This window comes from Triticum dicoccoides, chromosome 5A, assembly GCF_002162155.2.
Source record: "Triticum dicoccoides isolate Atlit2015 ecotype Zavitan chromosome 5A, WEW_v2.0, whole genome shotgun sequence".
Classification (NCBI taxonomy): domain Eukaryota; kingdom Viridiplantae; phylum Streptophyta; class Magnoliopsida; order Poales; family Poaceae; genus Triticum; species Triticum dicoccoides.
This window is the reverse complement of record NC_041388.1, coordinates 136,151,249-136,163,579: the sequence shown is the minus strand read 5'-3', so window position 1 is coordinate 136,163,579 and position 12,331 is coordinate 136,151,249.

Genomic DNA, 12,331 nt, shown 5'->3' with positions numbered 1-12,331 from the left:
CTCTCGCCATATCATGATAGTCAGTTTTCGGCTTTCTCTACTGAGGTGCTCGTCCGGAAGAACCGGGACACAATCGCAGTAGTTCTCCTAGTGCTACCTTAGCCAATATAGCGGAACGTAAGGTACCAAAACATAGGAGCCGCGCAAACCCAACTATTGACCCAAGACATGATTTGGAGCTGATGCATATAATGCTATAAGTTCGGGGTGCCGAACTTCCGTGAAGGTGTTCGGACTTTTATTGCCGTGTTACGAGGAAGACGAAGCCCCTGGCATATTTAGGGCGTACCGCTGTGTTTGGATGCCATTTGACGAAATGATTTCAATAAGAAATAACCAGCAGGTCTGCTATGACCAGGGGGAAGAGGTTGAGAGTGGGTCCGTATTGTAGCCGGATGGTCGTTGTGGGGAATGTCTAAGGATCCCAGGCGCGCTCGAGCTGCCTTTGTAGAGTTCGTCCTGGTCGGTGCAAAGGTGGACCTGCGAAGGAAATATAAGAAATGTTTGCGTGCTGGAGGGCGGTTGAGCCGTTGAGTTCGGCCTGTCGTGGCCTTTGCCGGAGTGTTTAATTGAACCCTGGATGGGCCGGAGTATCCTTCCGCAAAGTGGTTCGGAGCCCCTTGACGGTGTCCGGGAGCCTGGGTGTCGACTCGAGGTTCGGCTGCCAGGTGGTGCCCGGTGTTCCTGCTGCTAAGGCAGTGATGTATTTGTTGGCGTTGAAAGAAAATTCGGCCTTGCCATGAACCGTGATGACGCCGCGTGGACCGGGCATTTTGAGCTTACGGTAGGCATAATGTGGCACCGCGTTGAATCGAGCGAACGCGGTTCGCCCGAGCAGTGCTTGATAGTCACTGCGGAAAGGGGCGATTTTGAAGATTAACTCTTCGGTACGGTAATTTTTTGGTGATCCGAAGATTACCTCGAGGGGAATGGAGCCTGTACAGCTGACATACATACCTGGTATGATACCTCTGAAAGTGGCCTTAGTGGGCTTGATCGCTGACTGATCGATGCCCATCTTGCGCACTGTATCCTTGTAAAGCAGATTTAAACTGCTACCTCCGTCCATAAGGACTCGAGTGAGGTGGAACCCGTTTACTATTGGGTCGAGGATTAGTGCGGCTGGGTTGCCCCGGTTGGTGTTGATCGAACGATCCATGCGGTTGAAGGTGACTGGCCCTATCTTATATTGTGGGACGACGGGTTCCGTTGAGCCGCCATCCTTAAGGGTGTATATCTGGTCAAAGTGGGCCGTTTGGGTGGTATTTACCACATTCACCGATTGAGTATGGGGGGGGGGTTCTTTTGCCCTCCTGTGTTCGGAAATCTAGGCTCTTCGCCGCTATCGTCGCTTTGAGACCCCTCTTCATGTTTTGCGCCTGCTCTGCCAGCTTGTTTGAAGACCCAACATTCTCCGTTGGTATGGGTGGCTGGCATTTCTGGGGTGCCATGAATTTGGCATTGGCGAGCGAGTATGCGGTCCAGACTGGATGGACCCAGATTTGTATTTTTGGGCGGCTCTTTCCGCTGACCGGGCTTTGGGACCCTGAACCCGGCATTAACTGCCGTATTATTGCGGCGCTTGTGTTTGTTGCGTCGTGGTTTTCCGTTGGCATCTTTGTTATCCGGGGTGCCCGGATTCCTGGATGTGTTGTTGCTGCGAGCCAGCCAGCTATCCTCGCCCGTGCAAAAGTGGGTCATGAGTGTCGTGAGGGCTGCCATAGACTTCGGCTTCTCTTGGCCGAGGTGCCGGGCAAGCCACTCGTCCCAGATGTTATGCTTGAACGCCGCTAAGGCCTCTGCATCCGGACAATCGACAATTTGGTTTTTCTTAGTCAAGAATCGTGTCCAGAATTGTCTGGCCGATTCCCATCGCTGATGAGTTATTTGGCTCAAGTCATCAGCATCCGGTGGTCGCACATAAGTGCCCTGGAAGTTGTCAAGGAATGCGTCTTTCAGATCCTCCCAACTGCCGACGGAGTCTGTTGGCAAGCTATTCAGCCAATGTCGAGCTGGTCCTTTGAGTTTTAGTGGGAGGTACTTGATGGCAGGTAGATCATCTTCGCGAGCCATGTGGATGTGAAGGAGGAAATCCTCAATCCATACAGCGGGATCTGTTGTACCATCATATGATTCAATATTTATGGGTTTGAAACCCTCCGGCAATTCATGATCCATAACTTCATCAGTGAAGCATAGGGGGTGTGTGGCGCCTCCGTGCCGGGCTATAACCCGACACAGTTCATGTGAGTCTTGTCTGCTGTATTCGGCCCAGCCGGATTTGCTTTTGGTGTATTCGGTGCGACGATCATCATCCCGTGTTGGCGCGCATGCCCGTGACCCGTATATTGACCTTGCAAGTTTTGCCTTACTGTCCAATACGTCTCACAGGTCCTGTGTGTTGCCCCGGGCCTTGGTATTTTTGAATGAGTGGCGGCGGGGTGCAGGCTGAACTTTAGGCTGAAACGCCTCTCTAGCTCGGCTATGTAGTGGCCGGTCAGCCGCATCGTACACTGGTGAATGAGGTTTCAATGCTTCCTCCTAGAGGTGAGGTAGCAACCTGCATTCTGGGTAACTCTTGGAGGGGCGAACGAGTTCGTATTCCTCGGCCGCAAGGACTTCGGTCCATCTGTCTGCTAGCAAGTCTTGATCAGCTTGAAGCTGTTGTTGCTTTTTCTTCAGGCTATTTGCTGTGGCCATAAGCCGACGCTTGAAGCGCTCCTGTTCTACAGGGTCCTCAGGCATGATAAATTCTTCGTCGCCGAGGCTCGCCTCGTCTTCGAAAAGAGCATGTAATTGTCCTCCTCCGGTTCTCCATCTGCTGCCTGCTCTGGAGGGCTGGCTTGTTCATCCTCCAGCTCTACATCGTGCTGGAGGGGATTGTGGTTGTCTTCGGCACTATCTGGAGTGTTATTATCTCCTGTGCTGGTATCACTACTTTTGTTGTGGCGGGACTTAGAGCGGCGCCGCTGACGTCAGTGCTTGGGTTGCTTCTTGGAGGGGTCATCCTCCGCTGTCTCATCGCCATTGCCTTCTTTAGGGGTGTCCACCATATATATGTCGTATGATGAGGTAGCGATCCAGCGCCCTGTGGGCGGTGGTTCCTGCTCGTTTCCTGCATCATCATCCACACCGTCGCTATCTTCGGAGTCGAAGTCGATCATGTCGGTTAAATCATCGACAGTGGCTACTAAGTGGGTGGTGGGTGGGCAGCGAATTTCTTCGTCGTCCGCATCCCATTCTAGCCGGACATAGTTCGGCCAAGGTTCTCCTGACAGGGAGAGAGACCTCAATGAATTTAGCACATCACCGAAGGGCGAGTGCTGAAAGATATCCGCGGAGGTGAACTCCATGATCAGCGCCCAGTCGGATTTGACGGGCACAGATGTAAGCGGCTCGGAGTTCGTGGCCGGAGGTGAATCCAGTGGTTCGGCGACACGGCTCTTGTAAGGGGTGAGGTCAGTACCCGGCTCTATCGCCACTAAGAGTATGGCCTCCATGGCGGGGTCTATCCCTCCGCTCTCGGATGGCGTGATTTGCTCCGGATTGACGGCCGGAGTAGTTGCAGATGCGATCTCCCGAACACTGTCCGACGGCAGAGTTACGTCGTGCTCGTTGTGACTGTGTGGTGCACCTGACACGGGATCGAATCCGTCGAAGATCAAGTCTCCGCGGATGTCGGCAGTGTAGTTTAAGTTTCCGAATCTGACCTGATTGGCCAGGGGCATAGCTCTTGATCTGCTCCAGATGGCCAAGCAAAGTGGCCCGCAATGCGAAGCCGCCGAATACAAAGATCTGTCTGGGGAGGAAAACCTCACCCTGGACCGCATCGCTACCAATGATCGAAGGAGCCATCAAGCCTTATGGTGACGACACAGTGGAACTCTCAATGAAAGCACCAATGTCGGTGTCAAAACCAGCGGATCTCGGGTAGGGGGTCCCGAACTGTGCGTCTAAGGCAGATGGTAACAGGAGGCAAGGGACACGATGTTTACCCAGGTTTGGGCCCTCTTGATGGAGGTAATACCCTACGTCCTGCTTGATTGTTCTTGATGATATGAGTATTACAAGAGTTGATCTACCACGAGATCGTAGAGGCTAAACCCTAGAAGCTAGCCTATGGTATGATTGTATGTTGTCCTACGGACTGAACCCTCCGGTTTATATAGACACCGGAGGGGTCTAGGGTTACACAGAGTCGGTTACAAGGGAGAAGATCTACATATCTGTATTTCGTAGCTTGCCTTCCACGCCAAGGAGAGTCCCACCCGGACACGGGACGAAGTCTTCAATCTTGTATCTTCATAGCCCAACAGTTCGGCCAAAGGATATAGTCCGGCTGTCCGGAGACCCCCTAATTCAGGACTCCCTCAACCGTCAACGGCCACCCCTATATCCACTGCTCTGGCTCGTCCAGCTGCCGCAGACGGTAACAAGGGTCGCGACTGCCAAGTGCTTGATGAAATGCCTACCAGGTAAAAAAATCTTTTTCATTTTAGCCTATGAAATGTGCGTTGATTGTTGGCGGTCGATGGATGATGGAGTTTATTGGTGTTGTTGCCGCAATGCGGAGATAAACAAGACTGAATTCTTGGCACCTTTGGAGTAATCTCATACGCTTGGCCTTGAAGATCTATATTACGATTCAATGTTCAATCATCAGGTAACATAAGAGGTGGCCGAAGTAGAAGAAATTGAGAAGATGGCCGAAGTAGAAGAGATTGACGATCCAATGGAGAATGAGAGTCGGTCGAGCATGCAGAGGGTAAGGACTCACAACAACAACCAACTTGAATATCCTGCTTCATGTGATGATTGGATGAACATCTACATTGATGCAACAGTTGGAACAGACCAATCCAAGGAAACAATATAATCAAACCCTATTGTTTTACCCTTAGTGGCAACAATATAAATGTGTGTCATGTCCCCATTGTCACCGGAATCTAGGATATAGAAATCACCACAAGATTGAATCCACTACTATCTAAAGGAAATATGCCCTAGAGGCAATAATAAAGATGTTATTTATATTTACTTATATCATGATAAATGTTTATTATTGATGCTAGAATTGTATTAACCGGAAACTTGATACTGTTGGGGAATGTAGCAGAATTTTAAAATTTTCCGCGCATCACCAAGATCAATATATGGAGTCATGTAGCAATGAGGGAGAAAGGAGTGCATCTACATACCCTTGTAGATCGCGCGCGGAAGCATTCAAGAGAACGGGGGTGATGGAGTCGTACTCGTCGTGATCCAAATCACCGATGACCTAGCGCCGAATGGACGGCACCTCCGCGTTCAACACACGTACGGTTGGGAAGACGTCTCCTCCAACTTGATCCAGCAAGGGGGAAGGAGAGGTTGATGAAGATCCAGCAGCACGACGGCGTGGTGGTGGAAGCAACGGTGATCTCAGCAGGGCTTCACCAAGCACAGGGAGAGGGAGGAGTGTCACGGGAGGGAGAGGGAGAGGCTAGGGGCTAGGCTACGGATGCCCTCCCTCCCCCACTATATATAGGGTCCCTAGGGGGGCTCCGGCCCTAGGAGATGCCATCTCCAAGGGGGGCGGCGACCAAGGGGGGTGGAGTGCCCCCCAAGCCAAGTGGGGCGCCCCCACCCCTAGGGTTTCCAACCCTAGGCGTAGGGGAGGCCCATGGGGGGCGCACCAGCCCACTAGGGGCTGGTTCCCCTCCCACTTCAGCCCACGGGGCCCTCCGGGATAGGTGGCCCCACCCAGTGGACCCCCGGGACCCTTCCGGTGGTCCCGGTACAATACTGATTACCCCCGAAACTTTCCCGATGGCCGAAACTTGACTTCCTATATATAAATCTTCACCTCCGGACCATTCCGGAACTCCTCGTGACATCCGGGATCTCATCCGGGACTCCGAACAACTTTCGGGTTACCGTATACTAATATCTCAACAACCCTAGCGTCATCGAACCTTAAGTGTGTAGACCCTACAGGTTCGGGAGACACGCAGACATGACCGAGACGACTCTCCGGTCAATAACCAACAGCGGGATCTGGATACCCATGTTGGCTCCCACATGCTCCTTGATGATCTCATCGGATGAACCACGATGTCGAGGATTTAATCAATCCGTATACAATTCTCTTTGTCAATCAATACGTTACTTGCCCGAGACTCGATCGTCGGTATTCCAATAGCTCGTTCAATCTCGTTACCGGCAAGTCACTTTACTCGTACCATAATGCATGATCCCGTGATCAACCACTTGATCACATTGAGCTCATTATGATGATGCATTACCGAGTGGGCCCAGAGATACCTCTCCGTCATACGGAGTGACAAATCCCAGTCTCGATTCATGCCAACCCAACAGACACTTTCGGAGATACCTGTAGTGTACCTTTATAGTCACCCAGTTACGTTGTGACGTTTGGCACACCCAAGGCATTCCTACGGTATCCGGGAGTTGCACAATCTCATGGTCTAAGGAAATGATACTTGACATTCGGAAAAGCTATAGCAAACGAACTACACGATCTTTGAGCTATGCTTAGGATTGGGTCTTGTCCATCACATCATTCTCCTAATGATGTGATCCCGTTATCAATGACATCCAATGTCCATAGTCAGGAAACCATGACCATCTTTTGATCAACGAGCTAGTCAACTAGAGGCTCACTAGGGACGTGTTGTGGTCTATGTATTCACACATGTATTACGATTTCCGGATAACACAATTATAGCATGAACAATAGACAATTATCATGAACAAAGAAATATAATAATAACCATTTTATTATTGCCTCTAGGGCATATTTCCAACAGTCTCCCACTTGCACGAGAGTCAATAGTCTAGTTACATTGTGATGAATTGAACACCCATGCAGTTTTGGTGTTGATCATGTTTTGCTCTAGGGAGAGGTTTAGTCAACGGATCTGCCACATTCAGGTCCGTATGTACTTTACAAATATCTATGTCTCCATTTTGAACACTTTCACGAATGGAGTTGAAGCGGCGCTTGATATGCCTGGTCTTCCTGTGAAACCTGGGCTCCTTGGCAAGGGCAATAGCTCCAGTGTTGTCACAGAATAGAGTCATCGGGCCCGACACATTGGGTATGACTCCTAGGTCGGTAATGAACTCCTTTACCCAGATTGCCTCTTGTGCTGCCTCCGAGGCTGCCATGTACTCCGCTTCACATGTAGATCCCGCCACAACGCTTTGCTTGCAACCGCACCAGCTTACTGCCCCACCATTCAAAATATACACGTATCCGGTTTGTGACTTAGAGTCATCCAGATCTGTGTCGAAGCTAGCATCGACGTAACCCTTTATGACGAGCTCTTCGTCACCTCCATAAACGAGAAACATATCCTTAGTCCTCTTCAGGTACTTCAGGATATTCTTGACCGCTGTCCAATGTTCCTTGCCGGGATTACTTTGGTACCTTCCTACCAAACTTACGGCAAGGTTTACATCAGGTCTGGTACACATCATAACATACATGATAGACCCTATGGTGGAGGCATAGGGGACGACACTCATCTTTTCTCTATCTTCTGCCGTGGTTGGACATTGAGCCGTGCTCAATCTCGTACCTTGCAATACAGGCAAGAACCCCTTCTTTGACTGATCCATTTTGAACTTCTTCAATATCTTGTCAAGGTACGTACTCTATGAAAGACCAATGAGGCGTCTCGATCTATCTCTATAGATCTTGATGCCTAATATATAAGTAGCTTCTCCAAGATCCTTCATTGAAAAACACTTGTTCAAGTAGGCCTTTATGCTTTCCAAGAATTCTATATCATTTCCCATCAACAGTATGTCTTCCACATACAATATGAGAAATGCTACAGAGCTCCCACTCACTTTCTTGTAAATGCAGGCTTCTCCATAAGTCTGTGTAAACCCAAACGCTTTGATCATCTCATCAAAATGAATGTTCCAACTCCGAGATGCTTGCACCAACCCATAAATCGAGCGTTGGAGCTTGCACACCTTGTCGGCATTCTTAGGATCGACAAAACCTTCCGGCTGCATCATATACAATTCTTCCTTAAGGAAACCATTAAGGAATGCCGTTTTGACGTCCATTTGCCACATCTCATAATCATAGAATGCGGCAATTGCTAACATGATTCGGACGGACTTCAACTTCGCTACGGGTGAGAAAGTCTCATCGTAGTCAACCCCTTGAACTTGTCGATAACCCTTAGCGACAAGCCGAGCTTTATAGATGGTCACATTACCATCCGCATCTGTCTTCTTCTTAAAGATCCATTTATTTTCTATGGCTCGCCGATCAATGGGCAAGTCAATCAAAGTCCATACTTCGTTTTCATACATGGATCCTATCTCGGATTTCATGGCTTCCAGCCATTTGTCGGAATCCAGGCCCGCCATCGCTTCTTCATAGTTCGAAGGTTCACCATTGTCTAACAACATGATTTCCAAGACAGGGTTGCCGTACCACTCTGGTGCAGAACGTGTCCTTGTGGACCTACGAAGTTCAGTAGCAACTTGATCTGAAGTTTCATAATCATCATCATTAACTTCCTCTCTAGTTGGTGCAGGCACCTCAGGAACATTTTCTTGAGTTGCGCCACTTTCCGGTTCAAGAGGTAATACTTCATCAAGTTCTACTTTCCTCCCACTTACTTCTTTCGAGAGAAACTCTTTCTCTAGAAAGGATCCATTCTTGGCAACAAAGATCTTGCCTTCGGATCTGAGGTAGAAGGTATCCTATGAAGACACATTTTTCCGACTTGGGTTCGAGCTTTTCAGGTTGAAGTTTTTTGACATAAGCATCGCATCCCCAAACTTTTAGAAACGACAGCTTAGGTTTCTTCCCAAACCATAATTCATACGGTGTCGTCTCAACGGATTTCGATGGAGCCCTGTTTAAAGTGAATGCGGCAGTCTCTAAAGCATAGCCCCAAAATGACAGCGGTAGATCGGTAAGAGACATCATAGATCGCACCATATCCAATAGAGTGCGATTATGACATTCGGACACACCATTACGCTGAGGTGTTCCAGGCGGCGTGAGTTGTGAAACTATTCCACATTTTCTTAAGTGTGTGCCAAATTTGTGACTCAAGTATTCTCCCCCATGATCTGATCGCAAGAACTTGATTTTCCTGTCACGTTGATTCTCAACCTCACTCTGAAATTCCTTGAACTTTTCAAAGGTCTCAGACTTGTGTTTCATTAAGTAGACATACCCATATCTACTCAAGTCATCAGTGAGGGTGAGAACATAACGATAGCCACCGCGAGCCTCAACACTCATTGGACCGCACACATCAGTATGTATGATTTCCAATAAGTTGGTTGCTCGCTCCATTGTTCCTGAGTACAGAGTCTTGGTCATTTTACCCATGAGGCATGGTTCGCACGTGTCAAATGATTCGTAATCAAGAGACTCCAAAAGTCCATCGGCATGGAGATTCTTCATGCGTTTGACACCTATGTGACCAAGGCGGCAGTGCCACAAGTATGTGGGACTATCATTATCAACCTTACATCTTTTGGTATTCACACTATGAATATGTGTAACATTAAGCTCGAGATTCATTAAGAATAAACCATTCACCAGCGGAGCATGACCATAAAACATATCTCTCATATAAATAGAACAACCTTTTTCTCGGATTTAAATGAGTAGCCATCTCGAATTAAACGAGATCCTGATGTTCATGCTCAAAGCTGGCACTAAATAACAATTATTGAGGTTTAAAACTAATCCCGTAGGTAAATGTAGAGGTAGCGTGCCGACATCGATTACATCGACCTTGGAACCATTCCTGACGCGCATCGTCACCTCGTCCTTCGCCAGTCTCCGCTTATTCCGCAGCTCCTGCTTTGAGTTACAAATGTGAGCAACCTCACCGGTATCAAATACCCAGGAGCTACTACGAGTACTGGTAAGGTACACATCAATTACATGTATATCACATATACCGTTAGTGTTGCCGGCCTTCTTGTCCGCTAAGTATTTGGGGCAGTTCCGCTTCTAGTGACCACTTCCCTTGCAATAAAAACACTCAGTCTCGGGCTTGGGTCCATTCTTTGGCTTCTTCCCGACAGCTTGTTTACCGGGCGCGGCAACTCCCTTGCCGTCCTTCTTGAAGTTCTTCTTACCCTTGCCTTTCTTGAACTTAGTGGTTTTATTCACCATCAACACTTGATGTTCCTTTTTGATTTCCACCTCTGCTGATTTCAGCATTGAATATACCTCAGGAATGGTCTTTTCCATCCCCTGCATATTGAAGTTCATCACAAAGCTCTTGTAGCTTGGTGGAAGCGACTGAAGGATTCTGTCAATGACCGCGTCATCCGGGAGATTAACTCCCAGCTGAGTCAAGCGGTTATGCAACCCAGACATTTTGAGTATGTGCTCGCTGACAGAACTATTTTCCTCCATCTTACAGCTGAAGAACTTGTCGGAGACTTCATATCTCTCGACCCGGGCATGAGCTTGGAAAACCATTTTCAGCTCTTCGAACATCTCATATGCTTCGTGTCTCTCAAAACGCTTTTGGAGCCCCGGTTCTAAGCTGTAAAGCATGCCACACTGAACGAGGGAGTAATCATCAGCATGTGACTGCCAAGCGTTCATAACGTCTTGGTTCTCTGGGATGGGTGCGTCATCTAGCGGTGCTTCTAGGACATAATCTTTCTTGGCAGCTATGAGGATGATCCTCAGGTTCCGGACCCAGTCCGTATAGTTGCTGCCATCATATTTCAGCTTGGTTTTCTCTAGGAACGCGTTGAAGTTGAGGGCAACATTAGCGTGGGCCATTTGATCTACAAGACATAGTGTAAAGATTTTAGACTAAGTTCATGATAATTAAGTTCATCTAATCAAATTACTCAATGAACTCCCACTCAGATAGACATCCCTCTAGTCATCTAAGTGAAACATGATCCAAGTCAACTAGGCCGTGTCCGATCATAACGTGAGACGGACTAGTCAACATCGATGAACATCTTCATGTTGATCGTATCTTCTATACGACTCATGCTCGACCTTTCGGTCTTCTATGTTCCGAGGCCATGTCTGTACATGCTAGGCTCGTCAAGTCAACCTAAGTGTATTGCGTGTGTAAATCTGGCTTACACCCGTTGTATTCAAACGTTAGAATCTATCACACCTGATCATCATGTGGTGCTTCGAAACAACGAACCTTCGCAACGGTGCACGGTTAGGGGGAACACTTTCTTGAAATTATTACGAGGGATCATCTTATTTAAGCTACCGTCGATCTAAGCAAATAAGATGTAAAACATGATAAACATCACATGCAATCAAATAGTGACATGATATGGCCAATATCATTTGCTCCTTTTGATCTCCATCTTCGGGGCTCCATGATTATCGTTGTCACCGGCATGACACCATGATCTCCATCATCATGATCTCCATCATCGTGTCTTCTTGAAGTTGTCTCGTCATCTATTACTTCTACTACTATGGCTAACACTTTAGCAATAAAGTAAAGTAATTACATGACGTTTATGTTGACACGCAGGTCATAAATAAATAAAGACAACTCCTATGGCTCCTGCCGGTTGTCATACTCATCGACATGCAAGTCGTGATTCCTATTATAAGAACATGATCAATCTCATACATCACATATATCATTCATCACATCCTTTTGGCCATATCACATCACACGACACATGCTACAAAAACAAGTTAGACGTCCTCTACTTGTTGTTGCAAGTTTTTACGTGGCTGCTATAGGTTTCTAGCAAGAACGTTTCTTACCTACGCCAAAACCACAACGTGATATGCCAATTTCTATTTACCCTTCATAAGGACCCTTTTCATCGAATCCGATCCGACTAAAGTGGGAGAGTCAGACACCCGCCAGCCACCTTATGCAACTAGTGCATGTCAATCGGTGGAACCAGTCTCACGTAAGCGTACGTGTAAGGTCAATCCAGGCCGCTTCATCCCACGATGCCGCCGAATCAAGATAAGACTAGTAACGGCAAGCAAATTGACAATATCCACGCCCACAACTGCTTTGTGTTCTACTCGTGCATAGAAACTACGCATAGACCTAGCTCATGATGCCATTGTTGGGGAACGTAGTAGAATTTTAAAATTTTCTACGCATCACCAAGATCAATCTATGGAGTCATCTAGCAACGAGGGAGAAAGGAGTGCATCTACATACCCTTGTAGATCGCGCGCGGAAGCGTTCAAGAGAACAGGGTTGATGGAGTCGTACTCGTCGTGATCCAAATCACCGATGACCTAGCGCCGAACGGACGACACCTCCGCGTTCAACACACGTACGGTTGGGAAGACGTCTCCTCCAACTTGATC